Raw genomic sequence first — 15593 nt, 5'->3', positions numbered from 1 at the left:
AGGGGTGATATACGCTCGCCGTAAACCCGTGTCCAACCAGATCTTGTAACTGGTATTCAATTCTTTTAAGTTTCCAGCTGGCGCCATTTTTCGTAGGGTGCTTGGGAGATCAGCGCCGTACCTATGAGTAAATCTACAGAAAGGCGATCTCCCAATCTGGTTAGTAACTAAGAACAGGCCGGTGAAGTCTCTGACTACGACGTGAATATCAATGGGTTCAGTCTGCCCTCGGCAACTCCTTGGATGGTAGCAAGAACCCCGGCAACCACCCTGGAAGCAGGTGCCTCGCTTGTGAAGAGTTGACACCATGGGGGCGAGGCGTGGCACACAGTGAACCCGTAAAGCTAAATTCTTTGCTCTCTGGGGGGTGGAAAGCACTTCTACACTTCTTGTTTCAAGGACAATCGATGCTGGCAGGATTAGCTCCAGCCAGGCCAATCCAATAGCACATCGAACCTGCATGTCAGTACCACAAGATCGGTTGGTAGTACTTTCTCTTTTCTCTTGGAATGCCCACTGAACATTTTAAGTAACCGCCTTCCTTTATCGCTTATGATCAGTCCGGCATGGCTACTAACAATTCAACATCTAACTACTACTGTGCCTCAACCCTAATCATTAAGCATATCCAAACAACACCAAAGAATTGGTGACACCTGTATAAAAAAACTAACAATTTTAATGTAAACCGTACTGATACCTTTCCGAAATCTGTGGCTGTCCTCCGTCTCCTGGCGACAAAGCCATAAACCCCTCGCTGGGGCCTACATTCCTCGATGGGTCGCCACCTCTGGGTGCCTGCTGTGTCTTTAGATCTGTCTAGGGGCTGGTGCCATTTGGTGGCCAATAACACTCGGTGCTATGTGTCTAGTCTACCCACAAACGTACCACACATTGCTCCCCAACTGACATTGGCAAAGAACGCTCCCTAATGTCTCAATACCACATCTAGGGCAATAGGGTATGTCCATTGCGCGCCTCCGAGACCGTGATCTCCGGTTCTCCTGTCTCTCGGCTCTGAGCTCTGCTCTTATCTATCTCATTCGCCCTCTCAATGGCCTCGTCTAGAACCGTGTCGAAATTCCAGATGCTCAAGGCTCTTTTTTCTCTGACTTGGAGGTCCCAACATCCTTCTAGGTCCTACCTCCTACAATCTGTCTGCTTGCTCTCCTCGTCGTGTTGGAACGCCCCAGCCCTTGATACACCCAGAGTTGCTACTGCCCTTGTATAGTACCCTGTCTCTGAATAAACTCACTCAACTCGCCCTAAATAGGGAATACGGTGTTTCAAAGTTCATACGGAATCTGGAATCTCAATGCACCACAGAAAACTAAACATTCCGAGTGGAATCTTTAAGCAACAGAGTCTCTAACTGTATTCTCACATATATACGATGGGCTTACCACATAACCTATTCTTACAAATCCCCAAAATTACATTGCCGAACTAAGTATATGCATTTACAAAACACTGGCATAATCGTACACACAATACACACTGCAAAGTTCCTCTAGGCAACTACCCCGACGTCCGCAGACTGAACAAAGATTGTATGGTGATAAGACACTTCTTAGTGAGGTGGGAAGATATTACATCAAGTGTGTGACAATACATATTCAACATTAAAACAAATTACATATATACATTTCTCATACTGGTAAGATAGGAGATATGACTATATATGTCCCTACAATGATAATTAAGCATCGTTGCACGGCGTGATTTCCCGAGGTAGGGTCTGATACAGGCCATCCACTATAACAATTCCCTCCGCCCTGTACTTTCACACCTTGAGTTTGCCTATTTTTGGTTTTTAAATCCATGTATATTCATTTTTGTACACCGGCCCCGGAAAACGGAGAACAAAGGCAACACTACCTCGTGGCGCGAGTGATGCAATGTACTAGAGTTGATAATCCACCTAGGCCATGAACCTCTAGTGCACACACCTACCCCCACAACTATCTTGATCCCCAACTGAGAACTCAGATGTGTGGTTCCTGTAAGCCAAGTAAGCAACGGAATCGCGCTTAAGCGGTTAAAGGCTCATATACGGTGAGCGTTTTACGCTCTCATAGTACCAAGCTGCGGTCACAGATCATTTATAGCAGTTATATAAAATAAATATATCTGTGTCAAATTTCATAATCACACCTGTAACGTTCGAGTATTTTCACAACTCATTCAGTCATAGGTGGGAATAACCGGAACACCACTCTTCGTTTAACCCTTTTGTACAATACAACGCTGGACATCCACCACCCTATTTTCAACAGGTTCGATAGAAAAGTGACTTCAGTTGCCATAGTCATAGATGTGCATCACAGTTGAGTAGATTCAATTTCCATATCATATGCCCATCATTTGATCAAAAATCCGGCGATACAAGTAATAACTCGAAAAAACATTGAAATGGGAAACAAGGGGTTCAAGCATCTCTTAGGATAAGTTTAATGCAAATACGAAGTTTTAAAAAAGTTTGGGGTGGGAGATCTACGCCAAAAACCTCATTTTTAACACAAACCATAAGATTGTAAAACCCGACCATGTTTTACCTAGTGAAATTTTTGGCAAATAAGCTGACAAAACCCCCCCCAGTCAATACGGCTTAAATAGAAGGTTTAGCGTTGTAGCAGTTTATTTTTCTAAATGGATTGATATAAACAAATCCCTTACCTTTTCCCCGAACACTGAAGCCGGACTACACCACGGCCCCAAACCAACGAACTGATTGTCGCAAAACCGAAAAACAAGAACAATACTTAAGACAGCTAGTTACTACAGATTTACCGAACCAAAAATGACTAGACCCTTACCTCCTCAGTCGGGATAAAACCTGGCAAATCTTCAAAAAAGAGCTGATCTGCTAGAACAGAGAGGTTTAAAAAAGATTACCCGCTTGATGAGTAAGTAGGTGTTTTAATTATCATTTGCAATATATTTGTAATTAAATACCTACTTATCTCTCCTAATGTTAAATTGTAGCATATTTATAATATTTTGGGTTTATTGAGGAATTTGTGAATTTGTTGTTGTTTTATCGCAGGGCATTACGTAAGTTAAAACCAATACGACTTACTTTGTATTTTGAGAGCGTAACGTTCTCGTTCGAGTTCCGATCAGACAATTCAAAATTAGGAAAAAGCTAAGAAAGAGCTCTACAATTTTCATTGTTTTGAGTTTTTTGACTTTGAGAGATACAGGCTTTAGTATGGTCGCATTGTCGAAATTGTACTTTGTGTGCTGAGAACCACAAAAAATTAAAAAAAGAAGAAAAGAAAATGAAAATGAAAAAAAAAAAAAAAAAAAAAAAAAGGAAATAGGGACTTGCATTGACCCGCCCATGGCATGTAAAGGATTAAGTTGGTAGATTTTGAAGGGGAATTGGATATTTAATGTAAAGGGAGTGGGGGATATTATTTTTTAAGTTGTTGGTTTGCTTTTGGAGGAGGGGATGTAGGGTTTGGGTTTAGATTATTTTCTTTGGTTAGAGCGTAGCAACTCCACCACCACCGCTCTCTCTCTCTCTCTCTTCTCTCTCTCTCTCGCTCTCTCTCGTCCCTCTCTTTTCCTCTCCCTCGTGCTCTCTCTGTTTTTTTTCTTCTTGCAGTTAAATACTTGGTTGATCATTGTTAATTTCAGTTAAATTTTAATTAAAGTTTTTTTAAACTTTTAAATTTTTATTGGGGTTCTGTTATTAGATTCAATTTATTTATTTATTTTTTCTCTTCTTTTTAATATCATTATTAAAATTAATTTTGTTGGTTATTTTTCATTGTCAAAGTTCAGTTGGTCTCTTAACAAAAATTCTTCTTTGGATTTAAAAGTTTGTTTCTATTTATTTTAAGTTCCGTTTAATTAAAGTTTGAGTTTTTATTGCGTTTTAATTATTAAGTTCAATAAGTTTTGTTAATCCGTTATTTAAGTTTAGGATAATTTATTTATTTTTGAATCTATTATAGGATTAAGTTTAATTTTGTTTACGTTAATTAATTGAGTTAAGTTCAATTGTTTAGTTAATGTTTAATTATATGGTTTAATGCTTTAGTTTAAATAATAAGTTTTGGTCTTTAGGCTTTTGTCTAGAATTGCATACGTAGGATTTATTTATTGTCTAAATAGGATTTAATTACCGTCATTCGTTTCTTGTTATTCTAATCGTATTAGGTTCTTGTTTATGTTTTAATTTTAAGTTCATTAAAAAAAGTTCACGTTGTTTTAATTTCGTCACAAAATCTCAAACATCCTAGGAAACCGAATTTGAACTATGTTCAGTAAAACTTCTTTTCTTATTTTCTTTTGAATTACACTAAGTTTAGAATTAAACAACATTCCCTAAGGAGACGATCTGACCCGTTGGGCTAATTATTACGACACGACACTTGAACTCCTATACTTGGGATAGCTTCCGAAGCTGCTTCATTTTTCAAGTGGAAGTTAGAGGTTTTCAGCCTGAACCCACATATTCAACATCAGATCATGGAGTTTAGGTTGACGAACAACGAAGGATCGAAGAGAGAGAGAGAGAGAGAGGAGAGAGAGAGAGAGAGAGAGAGAGAGAGAGAGAGAGAGAGAGAGAGAGTTTTGAGTTTTCTTAACCATTGAAGTATAGGAATAGATATATATAATTTAGTTGACCCAGTCAGACTTGTCAACGAAGTGGAGCGCTTGTCGACGAGCAGAAGAAGGGAGTTCGTCGACAACAGAGTTGGCCTCGTCGACGAGCTAAGATTCCAAAATTCCAAAATCTCTCGATATCCACTCGTCGATGATCCTTTGAACCTCGTCACGAGCCCTGCTATTTTCATACCTTTTTAAATTTCCTTCCTCTTTTCTTATTTGTTTAGTCCACATTTCTCGGGGTCGGGTCCTTACAACTTTGGCCCTCGCACAAGTTTAGAGAAGTCCGGTAGCTTCAGAACTACCACTTGTTTATGAATTTCTTGCCTTAAACCCCTCTCAAACATCCTCGGCCTTTTCACCTCACTCTGGGACGACATAGGGGCAAAGCGTGACAGTTCAATGAACTTTGCCACGTATTGTTGTACTGTGAGATTTTCCTGGGTTAAATTCAGAAATTATACCACTTTAGCCTCTTTGACGGTGGCAGGAAAATATCTGTCAAAGAATACCTCCCTGAACTAGCTCCAAGTCATAACCAGCGTTGCACGTCTCTGCTCCTCTAATAATATAGTAGTTGTCCACCATCTCTCGGCCTCCCTTGTCAGTTATAGGTAGCGTAGAGAACTCTATGTTCATCTGTACAGTGAAGTACCATCAGAATTTTCTCAATCTCCTGCATCCAGTTTTCGGCACTATAGGATCTGCTCCTCCTGAGAACGCTATAGGATTCATTTTAGTAAACTTCTCAATGGTACAAGCCCTGATCTGTCGATGGGCCTCCTTGCTCCCTAGAACTTCATGCAATCTCAACCATAACCTGCTACGCCATACTACGTAGGACTGCCTGTGAATCCCCACCACTTGCACTAGAGGGCCTGCCCCATTATCCCCACTGGCATGAGCGCTACTCCCTCCACGGTCCATCCTGAAAAGGAAAATAAACATAATCTGAGGACCCTGTCTATATAACATAACTAACATATTTATCTACTTAAAATCTCATATCATCAATTAATCTATCGTTCTTACTCTCAATTTAAGGTTCAATCCAGTAATTGAGAAACACAACCCAACAATAGTTTACTATGAATTTCTTGAAATCGTCACCCCAGGAAAAACACAAAAACTACTACAAAAATCCGATTCCCAATCACGGAACAAAACCCTAAATACTCATCTTAATTTCCCCAACATTGACTCACTAAATCCCTGATCCATTCATATACTTTGATATTATTTCTGCTGCATACTATAGTCTATAGAACTAGCAACCTAAGCTTGATACCAAATTGTAACGACCCAAAATTTCTATCCATTTTTTTTACATTATATGTCATGCTATAAAACATAATCTCTGATACCTTGTAAATAAACATCTATCGGTCATCATCACGACCCAGTGTACACCGGCCCAACCCCGAGGGGACTAGGATATTACTTTTACCATTGATTTACAGCGGACAGCAAATAAACTCAATTATTATTATACCATAGCACTAATTATCCATATTACAATCATTTATTTCAAAAGAAGAAAAATTACATAAGCATAATATCTGCATTATACTAATATTTCTAAACAATCTTTATTTTCTATCCCAATCCCCATTGCTTGCTAGCCTGATTTCTAACATGCTCTTCAGAGTTATCTGAAATAAAAATATGATTGGAGTGAGACGGACGCTCAGTAAGTGAATAAGATTATTATTAGTGAGTGTGACCAAAAATGAGTTTTTTTTTAAAAATTTCGTAAAACAATATTTAATATTATAACTTCAAAACTGTCTCTAGAATAAAATATAAATTTAAAAATTTCTGCATAAAACTTTTAACCATCAACTATAACAGTAAAATTTATAATCATATACTATAACTGTTAAATTAAACTTTTAACTTTAAAACTGTAGAAATATTAATGATAAATATACATATATTTTTCCTTATACATTTTCTTTAGATCGTCATTTAAAGCACTAGAATGATCCTTTTCATGTAAACTTACACTTTTCCTTCAAATCATCAGTAACTTTGTATACGTAATTAACTATGTATAAACATATATTGTAAAAACCACCCTTATGCCTATTTGCCGTAAGTCATGTTTACCCTCATGACTGGGTTGTACGATCCGAAAACTGGATTTAGCTGGCTGGCTGACCAAACTAAATCAATGTACATAAACTTTAACTGAGATTTTCCTTATTAAGTCCTGGTCCGGAATCAGGTGTGCACTCAGGAGAAATCCACTAACATAAATAACCACTCCTGTAACAGTGTGGGTGCACTCTGATCCGTATAAACTTTAAGTTGTGGTACCGAGCATCTGTAACTTTGAACTTTCGTTGCCATAAGGGGTTTTAAAATCATCTTATTATAATTTATGCAATTAAATAATATCGTGAAAATCTCATCTTTACTCATATTTTCATTAAAAAAATGTCACGTAGAAATAAACTCATGCCACACAATTTTTGTGTTAAAAATATATATAATTTTATTTTGAATAGAAAGAAATGCTGAAAATTTACCCGAGGAGATTAGAACATTTTTTAACCCAAAAATAGATGCAAGTATATTAAAATAGAACTGGTATAATTAAATACGCGTAAAAATAAACTCATTGAAATTTTGTGGGAACTAATTAACATAATTGAAATATTTACTTATAAAATAAACTCGGGTATGAATTTTAAATAAAAAAACTAACATAATCAAAATTTACTTACCTTCTTCCTTACGAATACTGTAACTATCTCTAAGAATGAGATCGAAAAAAGGTGGGTGATTGATAACTTATTCAAAAATTCTCTCCACCACAAATTTTTTCACTCACTAATTCTTCTCTTCTTGGAAAATTGTTGTGAAAAATGAAGGTTGAGAGCTTCCTATTTATAGGAAAATTTTTGAGAAGGAATGGAATTTATAAAAGTATAGGGAGATGGGTGAAATTATAATTTTTTTAAAATTGAAGAATGGGCAAGGGATGGGCAAGGTATGGTTTGAGAATAGGATGGGGATGGAGGTCATGTGGGAGTGCTTGCCACCATTCCCACTAAATAAATGTTTAATTAATTACTTACCTAATTAATTAATCAATTAACTAATTAATTATTTTATTATTTTATTATTTTTCTTAATCATTATTATTATCATTGTTATTAATTTTAAACTATTTTTAGTATTCATTTATTTTATTATTTATTTTTGAATAAAAATTAAATTTAAATTTTGAAAACTCGTGTGGACCCCACACCACTTCGAGACCCAAACGGATCCTACGTAACTCTAATAATCCTCATATGATTTTATGAGCCCTACACAGCTTCAAGACTCGTGTAAACCTCCACACGGCTTCGGGACTCATGTGGGCCCCACACAGTCTTGTGGGCCCCGCATAGAATACTTATATTATTATTATTATTTTATCATATATTTCTACAAATTATGTCAGTCAAAACATTATTTTATGTACTTATTTACGTATATAAACAGTGTCTACCCTATTTATCTTATGAAATTCTATTTTGACCAGGTCGACCTTCAGGGAGCGACTGAGTCGCAATGATCTCTAAGCACTCGCTTAGACAAGGTCTTTCTTAGGCATCAAACATGGAATCAAGGATCTTACAGAAAAACACCTCTGTATTGATATTAACTTAATGACCATTTTTATTATTCATTCATTTTTTTTTCTTTTTGGGTTATTACACCTAGAGTAGGCACCGTGGTACGTGCAATCCCTGTGTTCTACCCATGCAACGGAAAACATAACATCTAAAACATAACCCAAAATATACAATACCAGAGTTCTACGAACCCACTTGTATATGCATAGACACATATACATCATTTCCAAAAATCCCAAAATATTGTGGGCTCTACTATCCAACCCAAGACTCACCCCAAAACTATGCCAACTCAGCCGCCTCCTCTACCTCTGAGCCAGCCCCACACGTCCTTCTAGATTACCTAAAATATTTATAATGCTGGGGTGAGACACCTATCAGTAAGTAGAAACATGTTATTACCAGTGTGTGGCATATGATTTTATTTACAACATATCCTTAAATCATGTAAAAACATCTATATGATAACTCTTGCTTATGTCATTTAAAATATGAAAATTTCTGAGTTATCTATTCGAACATACTTCTAACTGTACTAGGTAATCTCTCTTTTCTGTGTGTACTATATATATACACACACATAACTCTGAAAACTTCCCTGGATGGTTGTATGTCATGATTTAACCCCTCATGATAGGGTTGTGCGGCCCTTAAGAAGGGCTAAACACTGGTTGACCCTCCAGTGCTAGCCTAACTATATGCATATTTGGATGCCTATAGCATGAAAGACCCGCTCCACCTGGTCCGGACGCCAAGGAGCTCTCAACTCTACTCGTGGGCACAATTAGCAATACTATACTCTATCTAAGACGTACGGGTGCACTCTGTATAGCAATGGTACCATGCTCTATATACTGTTTTGTATACTGCTCTGTCCATCAGGGTCTGATACTATATATTAATATCTTTATATAACATCTATCTATTTAACCATGATTCTATTTCAACTATATTAACCATGATTCTGTAATTTTTTGTATAGTCATGATGCTGTAGTAACTATATATCTGTATATTCTGTAATTCTGTAATACTGTATGTCATGGCTCTATGTTCTATATATCATGGTTCTATAAAATTCTGTATAATCATGGTTTTGCATAATTCTGTATAATCATGGTTCTGCATAATTCTGTATAGTCATGGTTCTAAGAACATTGTATAATCATGTTCTATAATACACTATATAATCATGATTCTGTAACATACTGTCTAAACATGATTTTGTAAATTACTGTATATATCATAATTCTATCCCACCAGGCGGGTTCAGGGCGCCACAGAGCATGATTTAAGTAGAATAACGCACCGGGCCTTGTTTTCGAGTTTAGGGTGTTACAAAAAGTGATTCCATCCGTTACGGGAGAATATGTCTCCTCATAATCAATTCTGAGTTTCTGCGAGAAACCTTATGCCACAAGCCTTGCTTTATATCGAGTAATTTCATTATTTTCATTCATTGGACATCTTCTGGTGTCTGGACTACACGTCCAGAAACTTCTCTTTTTGATAAAGAATTTAATTCTGCCGTGATAGCCTTTGTGACGCCCTGATTTTTCTGCCATTTTTTTTTTCAATAATAATCATCACCCATATATCCATATCAAATATCAACATCTCTATCCAATATCTCTGATATCATATATCATCAAGACCCGACCCAAAGTGGGGTACCTGGTAATCAGTCCATCATATATAAACATACCTAACAGCGGAAGCCAATATATACACCATCCTAAATACAAATACCATAGTACTATGCATCCACATATACATCCCAAAATCCATAACATACTCTAGGGGATCATACAAAATACATCCTAAGCTTAAAACACTTACCTTATATACTAGGGTATCAGCTCCCCTCGATCTCTGAGCTCTCTCTACTCGTCTGTCCTGGTTCTCTAAGATGTTTAAATTCTAGGTGAGACACCCCTTAGTAAGTCGGAATAAATTATTGACAGTGTGGTGACACATGAGTTTTGATATATTGTACACAATCCATTTAAATAAGTATACCAATTGGGAAAAAATATACGGATATGTACTCATAATCATATATGTATGTAAAACATATTTCAAAAAACTTTCATATCATTTTCATAATCATATACATATATTTTCATTTTCACAAATCTTATTCATGTGCTTTCTGTTGATTTAGGTGTAATCCCAAGAGGGGGGTGAATTGGGTATTTTAAAATTCTTTAAACCTATTTACCACTTAATCCCTATTTGTATATTTAACAAATCAATTTCATGGATTTATGACAAACTTAAATTGATTTTATCAATGAGTTCTTTTTACCCAATTAAATGTGTGTAGAGTTATGCAATACAAATAATAAAGTGTAATGCGGAAAGTAAAGAGTTAAGGGAAGAGAGAAGACAAACGCAATTTTACGAGGTTCAGCCAACTCGGCCTACGTCCTCGCCTTGAGTAACCTCACTCAAGGATTTTACTATAATCCCTGCTCCTTAAATTGGGATGGAGCTTCCCTTACAATCCGCTGCTTACAAAAGGTACAACTTCCTCCTAATCCAATGCTTACATGAGGTAACAACTTCCCCCTAATTCGCTGCTTACAAGAGATACAACTCTCACCTCAAACCCGGTTCATAAGCCGAACCGTGAATATAATGAAATCTGTAAACACTCAAAATTACTTCCAACAAAAGCTAGTGAGTACAATTCAAATTTATAATATATTAGCATATCATGTAACTTGAAGCTCAAAATGTATGAAACTATACAATCGTTTATGTATGATATGCTTCAACACACAAAATCTTTTTTTATCAAATCTCTAAAAATTATTTATATAAATTACTACTTGGAGACCTTAGGTTTAAATCTTTGAATACAAAACAGCTTTGAAGATTGCAAAGATTTTAAACACACTTTGTCAAAAACAATATTTCTCCTCCAAGATTTCAATCTCAATGTGATCTTGGTAATATTGTCTTAATGTACATATAAGTATCTATGTGATGAGAATACCAAGATCAACAAACTTATTATATTGATTTTCAGAAAATATCTTCAATATATATATATATATATATATATATATAATATATATATACAGTTATACACTTCTTGTAGTATCTGAAAAAAAAATAATAATATAAAATTTAATTTACAAAAATATATATATGTCATATATACTAATAATAAACTAATAAAATAAAATTAATTAATTAAATTAATAGTAAAATGAATAGTATGATAAGGGAAAATATATATACTATATTATATATATTGAAGCATGTATATATATATGTGTGGTGTGTGTGTGTGTGTGTGTGTGTGTGTGTGTATATATATATATATATAAGTAAGTTATTATGATATGTATTTAACATAAAGGTTAAAGGTGTATATATATATTATATATATAAAGTGGGAAGCTTCTTCAAGAAGCTAAATTGGATATTTGTGGAAGTGCTCTCTCTCTCTCTCTCCTACGACTCTCTCTCTCTCTTCGATTCGGGCTAGTTTTACGCCGGATCGACAAACCGAAGCCACCACGACGCTCCTGGTAAAGTTCTCTACAAGTCTGCCGGAACGGATCGTCAGGGAAACGAAGTTGGATTTCATCCCAAATCCAAGGTAAGGCTTTATATTCAATATTTGGATTTTTGACAGTTGAAGAAAGTGATATACGCATAAAAATATTGAACTTTAATACTGAAAATTTTCAGTTCTAGGGTATTGATTGGGAACGTTGGGAATTATCCCTAAGTTGAGGTAAGACTTTTTAAGTCGAATTTGACTCAGTGGTAGTTATAGAAAATGTTGTACGTACGAAAATACTAAACTTTAATTCTGCGAATTTTCATTTTCAGGCTGTTGAGTTGAGAACCTTGTGGGTACGGGAAAGATTTTCTTAGGGGCTTTTCAGGAATCAGGTAAGGGGATAAACTAAGCTAGTTTTGTTTTGAGAAAATGTATGTATATATATATAGCATCTGGTTTCAGGAAAAATAAATATATTTATATATATGATTTATATTTGAAAAATACTGTTTAAATGATGATATGTTGAATACGTAGAAAATTTGTTTAGTGTGGCATGAGTATAAAAATGTTGTGAAATACTATTTTTTTTGGGAATGGGGACGATATGGATTTCTATGATGGAAAATCAGCGTACGGGTCGAGATATTTTATATGTATATGTGATTTGCCGGCGTATGGGCCGTGCTATGTGATTTGCCAGCATACAGGCTGTGCTATGTGATTTGCCGGCGTACGGGCCGTGCTATGTGGTTTGCCAGCGTACGGGCTATGCTATGTGATTTGCCGGCATATGGGCCGTGCTATGTTAAAATGTGTAATACCGGCGTACGGGCCGATGATTTTCATGATACACGTATATATGTGAAATGATATGATTGATGTGAAAATAAATGATATGAGATATTTATGTATCACGGTTTTAGTATATGTATATGATATCAGAACCTGATTGGCTTGGTCTAGGCTAGCACTTGCACGGTACCGTTGCTATGTGTCCATGGTCCTCGTGATCATGATATCTGTGTTAACGCCGCTGTACGGAGTGGTGTGAGATTGGATGGTCGATGTGGTTATTTTCAAGAAGTGTGCTGTTATCGCCCCTGGTGTACGGACCAGTCTGGGTAGACCCATCGGACCTACAGACTACTGTTTGACTTGGCAGTGGTCGGCCAACCATTGTTAGGTCCCCCCTTCGGGCCACACAACCCAGTCATGTGGGGGTAATACATGACAACAGCCAGCTAACCTACCAAGATTGTTTTATATTATTATTAGTGTATGAGATGAGACATGTATGTTTTCCCAGATTTGATAAACAGTATTGAATATGTTATGTATGGTATATGTAGAACACATAATACTCATGTTGCCACACACTGGTATTAGTTTATTTCCCTTACTGAGAGGTGTCTCATCCCTAAATCTTATACATTTTTCAGGAGCCCCTGATAGGAGAGCGGGAAAAGCCCCGCTGATCTAGATCAGTTGTTTGCCCTCTTTGGAAGGGAAAGTTTTTGGTAGGCACAGTTAGGTTTTGTGGGGATTGTCCCTAGATTTCATTTTTGAGATGTATATACTGTGAGATAGTAATTGTAGTGACTCTGGTATGTGTTATGCACTTTATGATGAGATGTATATGATTTTATACTTTCTGTTGCGTAGGCTTCTGCTGTATGTTTTGTTATATCCCTGGTGCCCACGGGCCCAGGTGGATTGTGACCTGCTGAGTTGGGATGTATGATGTGATGATAATTTATATATATATATATAAAAAAATATGTGAAAAAGGAGCAGGTCGTTACACTTCTAAGGATCTCTAGCCAGATAGTTTAGAAATAATCAAAACATCAATTCTTTAACTAAGAACACTCTTGAATGTTACTATTTGATTAATGGCCTAATAAAAACTTTCTCAAGTATTGAACTTGTCAAAAACAATCTTTATATGAATGTGAAAACTCAATATCAAACTTCTCTAAAGATATTCAATAACAAGTGATGAGATGAGAAGCTCTAGAAAATAATAACTTGAATCACCAAAACTCAATACCAAGATGACAACAAGATGTGTAACTGAATCACCTTTGATTTTCGGAGTAGATTTGCCTAAGCTTGATGAATATAAGTTAGAGTGCAGGCAATCGTATAGCTTTACGCTCAGATTTCTCAATTCTCTTTCAAGCAAAGCTCTCTTATCTTCTCTTTGATCTTGGCTAACATATTAGGGTTTAGATATTCAGTATATAGTGTCTTACCCTTAGAATTGATCTCAATCGTTGGATCAAAGAAATATCTCACGAGACCTTTTAATAAAAATATGATTTTTAAGTTTTCCCGCAAGTTCAGGCGACTGAGGTCAAAGCCCAGGTGACCGAAGTCCCTTCAAGTTTTGAAAAATTAACTTGGAATACAGGGTCAGGTGACCGAAGTATGGTTTAGGCTCTTGAAGTGGCGAGTTCAGGTACCTGAAATCCCAAGTTCAGGCGACCGAAGTGCCTCAGCCAGATTCTGTGTTTCCCATTAATTTTTCAGGCTATCGAACTTAATCTTTAGGCTCATGAAGAAATTCTTCAGGCAACTGAAGTTGAGTTCAGGCTACCGAAGTGCCCTTTTTATGAATTTTCCCTTTCTAATTTAAAAATATGTTTTGCTCTCTTTCTTGACTCCTTTATAAAAATACTTTCTAGGGTTTTAAGAACATTTATAAGTCTATGAAAGTCCCCTAATGATGTTCATGAAATGCATGAGTCCTAAAGTCATTCTAGGGTATATGTTGAGCCTTAAATTAAATCATATGAAAATGTAAATACATGAGTTCTAAGTACCATTCCCATGAAGTTCTTGAACTTCGCCGCTTGTATCTTGATTCTCGTACTCTTTGAGTTCCATGGATCTTGCCAAGATATGTAAGCTTTACTTTATGGCTTCCATGACTCGTTATCCTTCTATGCATGTTTAATATAGTTCATGTTCACAAACTCAATGCACAGACCAAATACCAAGTGATTTGTCATTATCAAAACCGGATTAGACTCGTAGAGTCAACACTTTCAAATCTCATATCTTATACATACTCTTTCCTTTCTCATATCATACACGTACCCAATCATTTCTCATATCATACACATACTTTTCTTTTATCATATTCATATACATACTTTCTTATTTCCCATAATCATATTCACTTTCTTTCATTTCTCATATTCATATTCACATTCTCTAACCAATGGGTATCCACTAGAATATAGCACGTTGCGTTTGTAAACCATAGCTATTCATTTCTCATATCAATTTCACATTCTTTCATTTATCATATTCATATTCACATACTTTAGCCTATGGGTGTCCACTAGCATATTGCACGTAATGTCTGTAACCCACGACTGTTCATTTTACATTTCACTTTTCATAACATTTTCTAGCTCATGAGCATCCATCAGTATATAATACACATCGTGTCTGTAGCTCATGGCTGCCTTGAAGATATTCACATCGTCATGTATTCACCCCACATGGCTGGATTGTGCGGCCCGAAGGCTGGACCTAACCGCCGTTGGCCTACCCGGTTAGATCAAAATAGGGAACGCGTTTGTAGTACGATTGACCTGCCCAATCCTGGTCCGGACTCCAAGGGGCAGCACAACTCTTCACTGACCCAATCGACTGTCTTGCCACACTCTGAACCAGATGTGTGGTTGCAGTAACACATATCTAGCAACGGTACCGTGCTCTGTATATCATGGTCCATCAGGATTCTCACTGCCACATTTCTATATTCACAAAATCATTTCATCATTTTTGTATAACACATGTCTGTGTATA

This window comes from Malania oleifera, chromosome 8, assembly GCF_029873635.1.
Source record: "Malania oleifera isolate guangnan ecotype guangnan chromosome 8, ASM2987363v1, whole genome shotgun sequence".
Lineage (NCBI taxonomy): Eukaryota > Viridiplantae > Streptophyta > Magnoliopsida > Santalales > Ximeniaceae > Malania > Malania oleifera.
Note: the sequence above shows the minus strand (reverse complement) of the source record.